The sequence below is a fragment of the Chrysochloris asiatica genome, unplaced genomic scaffold (genome assembly GCF_000296735.1).
Source record: "Chrysochloris asiatica unplaced genomic scaffold, ChrAsi1.0 scaffold00115, whole genome shotgun sequence".
Lineage (NCBI taxonomy): Eukaryota > Metazoa > Chordata > Mammalia > Afrosoricida > Chrysochloridae > Chrysochloris > Chrysochloris asiatica.
The window spans coordinates 9,961,161-9,975,713 of NW_006408633.1; the positions used below are offsets into that span (position 1 = coordinate 9,961,161).

Sequence of the window (14,553 nt, forward strand, 5' to 3'; positions counted from 1 at the left end):
GCTTCTGCCACAAATTCCCCCAGCTGTGAGCCTTCCAACCTTCTAAGTATTCCTTTATATGTGGTTCAGAGTTCTGGGACCATTCCCTGAACCTGTTTGGTCGGGAATTCTGTGTTGTTGTTGGCAGAGCTCTCTGCTATACGTCCACCCGATCCGCCATCTTGTTTGTTCTCCTGACATTTTTCTTTAAAATCTGATGTCAGAATGCCATAGTAAGTTTTTTTCTTACATTTGTAACCCATTGTTGCGTGGTAAATGAGTTCAAAGTTTTCAGAGATTTACATTCATAATTCAGATTTCAAGCCACCATGTAGTTGTAACTGTTTACATGGTACAGTGAATTTGTTGTTGGGGATAAGATATGAGGCTGAGGGGCATGAGAACAGCAGAAAATGCCAGTGGTCGTGGTGGTGGTGGTGGTGGCGGCGTGCCATGGAGTCAGTTCCATCTCATAGCAACTTGGTACAGAATTTGCGAGACTGTAAATCTGTACAGGAGCAGAAAGCCTCATCTTTCTCCCACAGAACAGCTGGTAGTTTCGAACTGCTGACCTTGAGGATAGAAGCCCGATTTGTAGCCACTACACTACCAGAGCGCCTTAGAAAAATAGTAGATTGCCCCTGGGGTGTAATTTAGTTTCTTACATCCTGGTGTGAAGGACTCAGGAGTAGAGTGGTCATCCACCCCTAGAGCGAAAATTATTTCATAACTACAAGCTGTATTTCTGATTTGGGCCAGCAGTCTTAGACATTCAGTCGTTGATCATATGACCTGGATTCGACAGATCTGCATTCTGAAAATGCAACACACAGTTCATAATCCTGTTGTCAGTGGGCCAGCTCATTTACCATGTACGTAAATAAGGAAGAGAGACCACAAAGTAAGTGAGCATATATGTATTGTCTCAGGATTCCACCTAGGTGACAGAGAAATGGCTGAATATGAGAACTATGTTATTTAAGAAATAAAATGCTGCCCCCTTCTCAATCAAAAATGCCAACTTCCAGAGATAAAATCAGTTTGCCTGTGAAGGAACAGTGTGGTTACCTTACTTTGACTGTAGAAGAATCCTGGTCCCTACAAACTACTTCAAACAACTTTGTTTTGCATATTTTGGCTTCTGAGAAACTAATTAGAAGTTATGAGAGACCATTTTACAAACACGTCAAATGATACAGTGTTTCAAACAGATGTCGTAGGGACATGCATACCTGATGCTCTTCCTAATATTAGCCACTTAGTTTGCTGAAACGGTCACAGGCTCATTTGTGCAATAATTATGAGGAATTATGTCCTAACTGGCAACTCAAATGTACATTGTCTAGCTCAGTTTGAGGGAATTCTGTGGTAATTATAGGCCCAGTTTTCCTGCTTAATCTTGAAAAAGGGATGTATCACAACAATACAATAGTTTAAACAACATTGCAGAAAAGACATGAGGACAGATTATATTCTGCAATAGTCACCTGTAGTAAAGTTCTATAGGATTGTTAAACATATACCGTGTGTGTGTGTGCTCGCACAAATACACACACACACTAACACAGCAGATAAAACCCAAGACCAAGAAAATCTGAACAAAAATGGAGAAGTGGAGAAATAGTAAAGAATAAGCCATAACATAATTGGAAATACTGAAATTTACAATTTAGAAGCATATAAATAAGATTGCATAAATTATTACTGGCATCTTATGATGTTGTTTTGTTTCAGCAGTGGTTTGGCATTCTTAGGAGCTCCTTATGTACTTTAAAATACTTATATGTTTGTAAAGGAATAATAGTTTTAATATATGAAAATTTCAGTGGGATTAGTAGGTTGAAAAAAAAATCATTGTTTGAATGTATAGTCATTTTCTTCAAGCAAGCAAGTAAAGCTTTAATTTGAAACTGAAGGCAGATAAGCATGAATTCATGCACGACTGTACGAAGTCTGATTCTCTTTAAGTCAGACATTATTGTTTTATTTAGAGACCTTCAGGCTTTCAAATACTAAGTAAAAATTTCAGTCACCCAATATACAGAAATTAAGAGAAATCTGTATGATTACTCTTTACAGGGGGGAAAAATATTGCTCTTATCTAGCTATAGGTTTTATTCTTGGAACTTGGCAAAGAATTAGCTTTTTCCTCTCCAAACTCCTGAAACACTATAAGTCATTGGAAGCCAAGCATTCAGTACAAATAGTTTCAGTTTCTATACTTCCTAACAAGCCAGCCAAAAGCCATCCTAGGCAGATGGAAAGAAAAAAGTTTATTTCTGGAAAATACAGAGACATTCTTGTACTTGTAAATATTTTCTTACCCCATATTTTTGAAATTAACATCTAAATTTGCATGGGTCACATTGACTTGTGTTTATAAACCAGCTCTGCCTTTCATTTGAGACCAAAATGAAATATACATTTTTTTTTTTTTTTACCATCTCTCAATGTGATATTACATTCACAATAAAAAACATCTGGATATTTGCAATTGGAGAAGTCTTCATGCCTTTGAAATCTGACATTCAATAAATAGTACTCCTTCCACTGCTAAATAGCAATCAGCAGGTCTTGGATATTTGGATAGTTGGACAGTCTTCTTTTTTTACAAAAAAAGCATTTGCTTTTTTGTACCGTTTAAGACTTGTTAATATTATAAGTAGGTGATGAAAAAGCAGATTTGGATTCAGAAAAAAAAAATCGGGAATTTTGTAGTTAATTCAGGTAATTAAACCAACGTGGTTAAATTGTAATGAAGAATAATGGTTCTTTCTCCTTAGATCTGGCCTTCAACGGCTCAAGCATGAGTACGGTGTTACAACACTGCCCCCTACTGCCTACCATTGCTTGGCCCGTTCAAAATAAATAAATAATGAGAACAAATACATCTCCTTACATTTCGCAGTTTGAAAGCATATTTCTAACGGACGTGTTTGGGCTCCTTCATGAAGAAATCTAGAATCATAGTATAATACGTGCTTTTGTTTCTTAGTTTGTTTTCTTTTGAATTCTTGTCACCGTTGCTCTCTTCCTTTGAATTGAACAGAGGAAACTTGCCTCCCATTACTGCCACCCCCCCTCAGCATGCTTTGGGATGATGGATGTTTCTCCGAGTTTTCTGAATGTGTTTTTGTTTTAATTAGTATTGGTTTCAAGGAATTTTGCATCTTTGAAAAAAAGCACACGGGGTATCTTTGAGGTTAGAGAAAGAATGATGCTTTTGTCTATCTTCAGAGTAGCTGAGATATTTTTAATAAATAGAAACAGATCTTATGGTAAAGTCTATGAATTCAAACTATCATATCCTGGAGTTTATCCAGTAGTAAATCTAAGTGTCTCTAAACAACGTTGTGTGCTTTGCATTGAGTGAAACTACGAATTTATGTGAACAAGCCTTTGGTATGAGTAAGATTTGAACTTCCCCTAGCCCTTTTGGTGAAAAGTTGAGAAACAACCCCCTCCCTTTAAAAAAAAAAATCGTATTGTTTTAACAAAATGATTTTGATGACATTTCTTTTGCCAATGCATATTTTCTGACATTAAAAAACAAATCAAAAGCCACTTAGCCTATGAATCATTGTTAAAGTCAGCAGTAATCCACTGTGTAAAATCTCCCTGTAAAGGCGCAGAGGCTAGAGGCTTAAACCTGGAGCACATTAAATTAGTTCCACTGGCTCTCGAATGGGCTTTGCCTGGCTTGCTTAGGCAGGCAAAACGGAAACAGGCAGTTTATAACAAGAAGTCTGCTTTAAAAACCATGGGGTTCATTGGAGAAAGATTTATATCCCCCACTTACATAAACATTACAAATGTGGACTGCAAGTAGGAGGGAAACCTTTATCGAAATCTCTTCAAGAGCTTTTTCATTGTGAGTCAAATGGACGGTGTGCACTGGTGTTTGAAGACACGCCAATATTTTGACAATCATTTTTTCCCCTGCTTTGCCTGATTAAAATGTAGCATTGTGAAGACTAAGCAGACCACCTACTTTTAATTTATTTTCATGATGAGACTATGTTGGCATTCAGAGTGGAGCCAAAAAACTATGTTGCCAAAGGAGAAAATTGTCATTTTAGGATTAAAAAAAAAAAAAAAGACAATAGAACTCTTGGGATAATAGAATTGGACATTTGTGTCAATCGCCTCCTCATTTAAAATGATTTTTATGTTTATAAACATTATCCTGGATCTCGGCTCATAAAAGAACACAGATGAGACTTGAAATATTTGTTCCAATAAAATGAGAAAGGCTACAAGGAAAGATTTCCATTTGAGATTAGACTAGCTATTTATTTGATAACTCACATATGGTGCTTTTAGGTCCATGAGCTAAATTTCTGTTTCTGTCTCTTTTGGGCTTATCTCATTTTTAATATCTTAAAAATTGCTGTAGAAATGTGCCTCCAAATATGCTAACAGGGTACTCAGCAAAATGACCTTTTTCTTCAGACTTGTTAGCAGTAACTACAATGTGATGGATTTTAGTCACAATACAGGTAGCACTGAATCAGATTTTCTTAGGATTTCTTTAGTCAGTCTAGAAGCTAGTACCTCTGTTGGGAGCATTCTTAGCAGGTTCCAAATGTTTGGTTTGAATCATTTTCAGGTTACGCTGCATGTACCTTAGAATCAGGGTTGACTGTCAGACGTGGCATGGTGAAAGCATTTGGAGGATATACCATGATTCCTAAGGAGCTCCTGTAGCGTAGTGGTTACAAATAGGGCTGCGAACCGCAAGGTGAGAAGTTTGAAACTACCAGCCGCTCTGCGGGAGAAAGATGAGGTGTTCTGCTCCTGTAAAGATTTACAGCCTCGGAATCCTGTGCAGGGTTGCTATGAGTCGAAACTGACTCATAACGCACATAACAACAACAACATTGACTCCTGGACCTGCAGGCACTCAAGGGTTAACATCTCAGGCTAGGCACTCAGCCAAGGAGGCCAGCTCAGCGGTACAAGGACCTTCCCATCAAGCCTGGTTGCCTTGACTGCTGCTAGAAACACAGATTTCTGGAAAGGAAGTAGGTTCATTTCATTTTACCAGGTGCACACACATGAATGATGTGATGATGTTCAACCTAAAGAAAGCTATGAAATTGAGACTTTCTAAACAATAGCCTAATAAGTAAGAAGATTGTTGTTGTTGTTAAGTGCTGTCAAGTCGGTTCCAACTCACAGCGACCCTGTATAGGATTTCTGAGGAGTGGCTGGTGAGTTTGAACCGCCGACTTTGAGGTTCAATTGGACCTTGCAGACGAATACTTAAACTACAGTGCCACACCAGGTTTCATTTTGCTAAGCTTTTGCAATTATGCCATGTGTTATGCTAAATCATGTACATAGATCACTACTCCTAATCTTTACAACAACTCAGTTTTTTACAGATAAGGAACTTGGGGTACAGAGGCTTGGGTCACATGGCTGGGCTACATCATGTACTATTGGTGGCAGAGTATGATATTGATACTAAGCATTTTGACTACATAGCCGATTCTTTTAGCCTGCGTACCCACTATATGATACGTGTTGCCTTTTCTGTTTTCAAAGATGCTTGTGGCTCCCATATTACATCTGGTAACATGTAACCCTGCTAAAGCAAAGCCCTGTCTACTTTTTATCAGCAGCTATATCTGTACCTACACCTACAATCCAGGTACTAAGATGAGTGGTGCTGAGCATTAGGCTAGGCTCTTGTGTGAAGCTCTGAGATGAAGGCAAAGGAATATAGGGCGACGTGCCAGATGTTGTCAGTAATGATGAAAAGAACTCTTTGGTCAAGGGAACTGAGAGTCAATGCTGAAGGATTGAGATAAAGGATGACTGTGTCCATCTGTAATAATCTATGTTCTCCAAACCACTACGTTGGCCTACTATGGAGAACCTCTCGTTTCAAGGGTGAATTGACCAACAATTGATGGTAGCAGAGTTCTTAATACCTGAAGGTACTTCCTTAGTTGGTTGAAGTTTAGTTCTGTGAGAAACGTGTTTATCTTTACTTTTAAGAACAGATTATATATGTTATTAGAATGGATTTTCATTATGCTGTATAAACAGCAATCTTCAAAAATAAGCTGCAAATGTACCACTGGCAGGTAAAAGAGGTTGTGGTGGGCAATTTTTGGCAATCATGAATTTTTTCTTTATGTTACACAGTTGGAATAAACAATGACCCAAAGAAAGACAATCCCAAAGGTATAACATAACACGCATGATGACAGTGTAAGGAGGAGGGAGAAAAGCAAACTGTACTCTCTTTAATACAATAAACTTGGGAGATAAGAGATACTGTCTATAGTTGATGGAAGAAGAAATAAATGTGTAACTACAGTACTTATAGAACCTGAAGTGGTGCTATAGGATAGGCACTGGACTTCAAGGTCAGCTTGAACAGCAAGGTTGCTGGTTCAAACTCACCAGCTGCTCCTTAGAAATCCTATACAGACTAGCTTGATGTCACTTGAGTCAGAACCAACTTGATGGCACTTAACAACAACAACACAGTACTTATAAGGAGCTCTGGTAGTGTAGTGAATTACAAGTTGGGCTTGTGAATTACAAGCAGTTTGAATCTACCAGCCACTCTGTGGGAGAAAGAGGAGGCTTTCTGCTCCCGTAAAAATTTATACCCTCAGAAATCCTGTACTGGGTCTCTGTGAGTCACAACCGACTCCATGGCACATATCCACCACAACCATAGTAGTTATGGATGTGGAGTGCAGTTGCTGTAGAGGATAAATACTGGACTGTGAACTACAAGGTCAGCAGTTCAAATCCACTAGTCACTCTGTAAGAGAAAGATGAGGCTTTCTGCTCCCACAAAGATTTACAGCCCCCCAACTCTATACAGGTTATGAGTCAGGATCAACTTGACGATGTTTAACAACAACAGTATAGTATATATATACTATTTAAAATGCTAAAAGTAGCCAATAGAGAAGCCAAAGTAATGATATCAATGTTTGGGGTCTGTTAATGTGCAGGGGCATGGGTTGAGAAAGCAAGTAAATGAAATCCAATGCTATCATAACAAGTCAACAGATAATGTCAAAAAAGATTTATGAAAGAAGTGATATAATTATAGTGCATCATTTAATTACATGATGGTGATCACAAGAGAAACTGAACTAAAAAATCAACCAAAAAGAGATGCTATGAGAAGCCAGCATGGGTTTGGGAAGGGGTGAAGTTGGAGACGGTTTCTTTTTAGTATAAGCCCTATTGTACTTTTTGAGTTTTAGGAACTATGTCATGCTTTCTTTTGGTAAGAATGAAAATATTTAAAAGTAACAAAGATAGGAACAGCAACCAAAAAAAGGCACTCAAGTTCTCCATTAAAAGGAAAGACGTCTCTTCGTGTACAGTGTTGTACTTTTCTTTTCTCCTCTAAGTGGGTATCTTGAAATTTGAGCAGAATGCAGCATATAGGTGACTGCTCTTGGTCTTGTTTAGTTTCAAAAGTTCCCTTTGTTAGTAAGATGAAGGTTTCCAGAAAAGACATTTTTCATAATCTGTTTGGTTAATTAGACCCGTTTTTTTTTTTGGATGACTACATAAACCTGACCAATGACCTATGGACCATTTTGATTAATTTTCAATCCCAAATTACTGAGCTCTGCAGATTTCCATGATGGATGTAGTGACATGATGCCTCAAGGCCTTTTTAGATTAGTTTTGTCTTCTTGTTTACTGGAATGTACTTGTACTCTGTGGGTCTGGTTCTTTGTAACAGATATTCACAGCAGACTTGACTGTCTGCATCTTTAAACTGGATCACCAGGCATAAAACAGTGTTATTTCCCTGTGGAGGAAGCTGGTAATCCCACCTCATTTTATATATTTATATAGAGTCCTGGTGTGGCATTGAAGGATAATCACTAGACCACAAGATCAATTTGAACCACAAGATAGGCGATTCAAACCCACCAGCCATTCATGGGAAACCGTATACAGGATGCCTATGAGTTGGAACTGGCTAGAAGGCACTTAACAACAGCATATATATGTAAATATAAGTGCTGACTTCAGAGGGATCTTGGCTGAAATCTGAGACTATCAGAGAGATGTCTACCATGCTTTATTGACTATGCAAAAAAGGCTTTGGACTGTGTAGCTCATGACAAGCTATGGACAACACTGTGGAGAATGAGTATTCTGGAACACTTAACTGTTCCTGAGGAATATGTGCATAAACCAAAAACAGTTGTTTGAATAGAACAAGAGAACACTGAATGGTTTAAAATCAGGAAATGTGTGCGCCAAGATTGTATTCTTTCACCATACTTATTCAATCAGTATGCTGAGTACATAATCCAAGAAGCTTGATTATATGAAGATCAATGTGGCATCAGGATTGGAGGAAGACTCATTAACAATCTGTGATATGCAAATGATACAACCTTGCTTGCTGAAAGTGAAGAGGACTTAAAATACTTATTGATGAAGATCAAAGACCATAGCCTTCGGTCTGGGTTGCCCTTCAATATAAAAAAAACAAAACTCTTCACCATTGGACTAATAAATAACCAGTACAACCTGAATGCTCCTTAGAAGCCAAGATGACCAGATTCATGACTCACACGTGACTCACACGTCAGATATATTTTCAGGAAGGACAAGTCCCTGGAGAATGACATTATGCTTGCTAACGTGGACGGATAGCAAAAAAGTAGAAGCCGTCCAACAAGATGGATTGTAACAGTGGTAGCAACATAGGTCTCCAGTTTAGCAGCAATTGTGAGAGTGGCACATGGCTAGCCAGTGTTTTGTTCTCTTGAACATAGGGTCACTATATGAGTCGGAACCAACTGGATGGCATGTAACAACAGATGGTGTGTGAATCTAGCTATCTATGTAGAAATATAGGTATATATAGATATATATGGAGTCCTGGTGTGGTGCTGTGGGTTAATGCGCCAGATTGCAAAGCCGTTTGAGATACAAACTTGGCAGTTCCAGCTCACCAGGTACTTCTTGGACACCCTATAGAGTCACTATGGGTCAGAACTGACTTGACGGCACTTAACAACAACAATATATATGTATATATAGTCCTGTTCTGGTGTGGTGCCATAGCATAAGTACTTGACTTCAAGGTCAGTTTGAACCACAAGGTCGGCAGTTCGAACATGCCAGCCACTCCTCAGAAACCCTATACAGGGTCACTACGGGTCAAAACTGACTTGACAGCACTTAACAACAACTCATTTGTGTGTGTGTGTATATATATATATATCTCAACCACTCGTTTGTCAGTTTGTCATACTGTGGTGCCTTGTGAGTTGCCACCGGTATTTTAAATACCATCAGGGTCACCTATGGTGGACAGGTTTCAGATGAGCTTCTAGATGAAGACAGACTAGGTAGAAGGAGAGATGAACTAATTCTAAATATTTCATCACTGAAAACCTTATGAATAGCAGGGAAACACTGTCAGATATAGTGCTGGAAAATGCCCCTCAGGTTGGAAGGCACTCAAAATGCGACTTGGGAAGAGCTGCCTCCTCAAAGTACAGTTGACTGTGATGACGTGAATGGAGTAAAGCCCATGGAAGAAAAGCCAGCGGGACCTTTATTTGCTGATGGTGCACAACTCAAAATGAACAGAAACAGCTGTAAACATCCATTAATAATTGGAACATGGAATATATGAAGTATGACTCTAGGAAAATTGGAAGCTTTCAAAAATGAAATAGAATGCATAAACATCAATATCTGAGGCATTAGTGAGCTGAAATGGACTGGTTTTGGCCATTTTGAATCTGACAACCACATGGTTTACTATGCCAGGAATGACAAATTGAAGAGGAATAATGTTGCATTCATTGTCATATCAAGATCAGTCATGAGGTGTAATACTGTCTGTTTAAGGATAATATACATGTGCTTATAGGGAAGCCCAGTTAATACCACTATTATTCAAATTTACACACCAACCATTGAATCCAGTGAGGATGAAATAGAAGAATTCTGCTAACTTCTTCAACCTGAAATCGATCAAACATGCAATTAAGATGTACTGATCATTACTGGTGATTGGAATGCAAAGGTTGGGAGCAAAGAGGAAGGATCAGTAGTTGGAAAATATGGCCTTAGTAACAGAAATGATGCTAGAAATCACATGATAGAATTCTGCAAAACCAACGATTTGTTCATTTCAAATACCTTCTTTAGACAGTGTGTTGTTGTTAAGTGCCGTCGAGTCAGTTCCCACCCATAGCGGCCCTGTATAGGGTTTCCAAGGAGCAGCTGGTGAGCTTAAACCATCAACCTTACGGTTCAAACGACTTTACAGTCTGATGCATTAGCCCACAGCACCACACCAGGACTCCTTAGACAGTATAAGAGACAATTATACAAATGAACCCCACCAGATTGAATACACAGAAATCAAGTTGACTACATCGGTTGAAAGAAATGATGGAAAAACTCCATATCAACAGCCAAAGCAAGGCCAGGGGCAGATTTTGGAACAGACCATCAATTGCTCATATGCAAGTTCAGACTGAAGCTGAAGAAAATGAAAATAAGTTCACGAGAGCCAAAATATGACCTTGAATTGATTGTACCTGAATTTAGAGATCATCTGAAGAACAGATTTGATACATTAAACACTAAAGACCGAAGACCAGAAGAGTTGTGGGATGATATCAAGAACATCATACATTAAGAAAGCAAAAAGTCATTAAGACAAGAAAAAAGGAAAAGATCAGAATGGATGTCAGAAGAGACACTGAAATTTGCTCTCCAGCATAGAGAAGCTAAAGGAAATGGAAGAAATTAAGAGGTACAAGAGCTGAACAGAAAATTTCAAAGGTCAGCTTGAGAAAACAAAGTCAAATATTACAATGAAGTGTGCAAAGATCTGGAATCAGAAAACCAAAAGGGGAGAACACGCTTAGCATTTCTCAAGCTGGGAGGAACTGAAGAAAAAAATTCAAGCCTCAACTTTCTTTATTGAAGGACTCTGGGCAAATTATTGAATGATGCAGAAAGCATCAAAAGCAGATGTAAGGAACACACAGAGTCACTGTACCAAAAGGAAATGTTTTATGTTCAATAGTTCCAAGAGGTAGCATATGATCAAGAGCCAATGATACTGAAAGAAGTCCAAGGTACATTGAGTGAATTGGCAAAGAACAAGGCACCAGAAATTGATGGAATAAAAATTGAAATCTTTCAAGAATGTGAGAGGCACTGGAGGCACTCACTCATCTATGTCAAGAAATTTGGAAGACAACTATCTAGCCAACCGATTGGAAGAGGTCCGTATTTATGCCCATTCCAAAGACAGGTGATCCAATAGAATGTGGAAATCATCGGACAATATCTTTTGTATCCCATGCGAGTAAAGTTTTACTAAAGTAATACAGAAATGGTTGCAACCATACATTGACAGAGAACTTGCAGAGGTTCAAGCCAGATTCAGAAGAGGACGTGGAACAAGGGCTATCATTGCTGATGTCTGAGGATCTTGGCTGAAAGCAGAGAATATCAGAAAGATGTTTACCTATGCTTTATTGACTTTGCAACGTCTTTCGATTGTGTGGATCATGATAAGCTATGGACAACATTGTGAAGTATGAGTATTCCGGAATACTTAATTGTGCTCATGAGGAATCTGTGCATGGACCCTGAGGCAGTTGTTCAAATAGAACATGGGAATGCTGAATGGTTTAAAATTTAGAAAGGTGTGCGACTGGTTTGTTTTCTTTCACCACACTTATTCAACCTGTATGCTGAACAAATTATCTGAGAAACTGGGCTATATGAAGGAAAATGTTACATCAGGATTAGAGGAAGATTCATTAACAACCTGTAATATGCAGATGATGAGACCTTGCTTACTGAAAGTGAAAAGGATTTAGAATATTTACTGATGAAAATCAAAGAGCACAGCCTTCAGTATGGATTGCATCTCAATGTAAAGAAAACAAAAATCCTTACCACTGGACCAATAAACAACATTCTTATCAACGGAGAAAAGATTGATGTTGTCAAGGATTTCATTCTTCTTGGATCAATTATCAACACTCATAGAAGCAGCAGTCAAGAAATTAAATGACATAATGCATTAGGCAAATTAGGACATATGTCCTAATTAATGGATGTAAACATCCATTAATAATCAGTACATGGAATGTACGAAATATGAATCTAGGAAAATTGGAAGCTGTCAAAAATGAAATGGAACGCATAAACATTGATATCCTAGGCATTAGTGAGTCTGACAACCATATGGTTTACTGTGCCAGGAATACCAAATTAAAGAGGAATGGGTCACGTTCATCATCAAAAAGAACATTGCAAGATCTATCTTGAAATATTATGATATCTGTGATACCTATATGCCTAAAAGACCAATTAATGCCACTGGTGGTTGGAATGCAAAAGTTGGGAACAAGAGGAAGGATCAGTAGTTGGAAAATATCACCTTAGTGACATAAATGATGCTGGAGATTTTATGATAGAATTTTGAAAAACCAATGGCATGTTTATTGGAAATAACTATTTTAAACAACATAAAAGATGAGTATACATGTGGACCTCACCAGATGGAATACACCAATATCAAAATAACTACATCTGTGGAAGAGACAGTAGGAAAGATCCATATAATTAGCTAAAAACAAGGCCAGGGCAGATTGTGGAACAGACCATCAGTTATTCATATGCAAGTTCAGACTGAAGCTGAAGAAAATTAAAACAAGTCCACAGGAGCCAACATATGACCTTGAACATATCCCACCTGAATTTAGAAATTATCTGAAGAACAGATTTGATGCATTAGATCCTAATAACTGAAGATCAGAAGAATTATGAGATGACATCAAGATCATTAAGCAGAAGATCTTTAAGAAGAAAAGAAAGAGCTTTTGGTTCAGAGGAGGTGTAGGTGCAACTTTCTTTGGTTGTCCCGCATCTGGGTTCATTTTACACCAGCTGCCTCTGCCCATGTGTCCCAAGTTCAACTCCAGCAAGGTCAAAGTCATGTATCTGAGGTGCACCAGTTGGGAAGTCAGAGCTACATCCTCTCTGGCTCCCAAGAGTGGGCCCCTACGTTTATCTCCAAAAAAGCTTGATAATGATATTGCCAAGGCAACTGGTGACTGGAAAGGGTAAAGGTTATGGTGAAATTGACCATTCAGAACAGACAGGCCCAGATTGACGTGGTGCCTTCTGCCTCTGCCCTGATCATCAGAGCTCTCAAGGAACTACCCAGAGACAGAAAGAAGCAGAAAAATATTAAGCACAGTGGAAATGTCACTTTAGATGAGATTATCAGCATTGCCCGTCAGATGCTACACCAGTCTTTGGCTAGAGAACTCTCTGGGACTATTAAAGAGATCCTGGGGACTGCCCAGTCAGTGGGCCGCTACGTTGATGGTCACCACCCTCATGACATCATAGGTTACATCAATAGGGGTGCTGTGGAATGCCCAGCTACAAAGAAAATATTCAATAAAGGGTCATTTGATAATCACCCCCCACCCACAAAAAAAAAAAAAAAAAAAAAGAAGAAAGAAAGAAGCAAAAGACCAAAATGGATACTAACAGAAACTCTGAAGTTTGCTGTCCAGTGTAGAGATGCTAAAGCAAGTGGAAGAAATGAGAACGTGAAATAGCTGAACAAAGGGCAGGTCGAGAAGACAAAGTCAAGTGTTATAATGAAATGTGTAAAGAGTTAGGAAACCAAAAGGGATGATCCCACTAGAATTTCTCAAGATGAAAGAACTGAATAAAAATCAATTCCTCAACTTGTAATATGGAAGGATTCCAGAAGATAAAGCCAAATATTACAACAAACCATGCAATAATCTGGAGCCAGAAAACCAAAAAGGAAGACAACATTCAGCATTTCTCAAGGTTGGAGAACTGAAGACAAAATTCAAGCCTTGACTTTCATTATTGAAGGATTCTCTGGGCAGATTATTGAATGATGCAGAAAGCATCCAAAGAAGATGGAAGGAATACACAGAGTCACTATACCAAAAGGAAGTGGTTGATGTTTAACCATTTCAAAAGGGAGCATATGATCAAGAGCCAATGATACTGAAGGAAGAAGTCCGATGTAGGTGCATTGAAGGAATTGGCAAAGAACAAGGCACCAGAAATTGATGGAATAAAAATGGAAATCTTTCAAGAAAGTGAGGTGGCACAGGAGGCACGAACTCATCTCTACCAAGAAATTTGGAAGACAAATATCTGGCCAAAGGATTGGAAGAGATCCGTATTTGTACCCATTCCAACAGAATGCGGAAATCATCAGACAATATCTTTTATACCCCATGAGAGTAAAGTTTTACTAAAGGTAATAAAGAAACAACTGCAAGCTTATATTGACAGAGAAATTCAAGAGGTTCAAGCTGGATTCAGAAGAGGCCATGGAATGAGAGATATCATTGCTGATGTTGGATGGATCTTGGCTGAAAGCAGAGAATACCAGAAAGATGTTTACCTGTCCTTTATTGAGTACTCAAAGGCTTTCGATTGTATGGATCATGACAAGCTATGGACAGCATTGCAAAGTATGAGTATTCTGAAACACTTAATTGTGCTCATGAGGAATCTGTA

The 14,553-nt window shown here is 38.5% G+C and overlaps 1 protein-coding gene and 1 pseudogene across 1 annotated transcript in view; both read left to right on the forward strand.

Annotated features, from left to right (window-relative positions):
* The window catches only part of SCFD2 (sec1 family domain containing 2), a 668,469-nt gene that overhangs the window by 170,052 nt on the left and 483,864 nt on the right, over nt 1–14,553 (forward strand). The gene's annotated exons all lie outside the window — the stretch shown is intronic.
* LOC102815102 overlaps nt 13,107–14,553 on the forward strand; it is a 49,008-nt pseudogene continuing 47,561 nt past the window's right edge.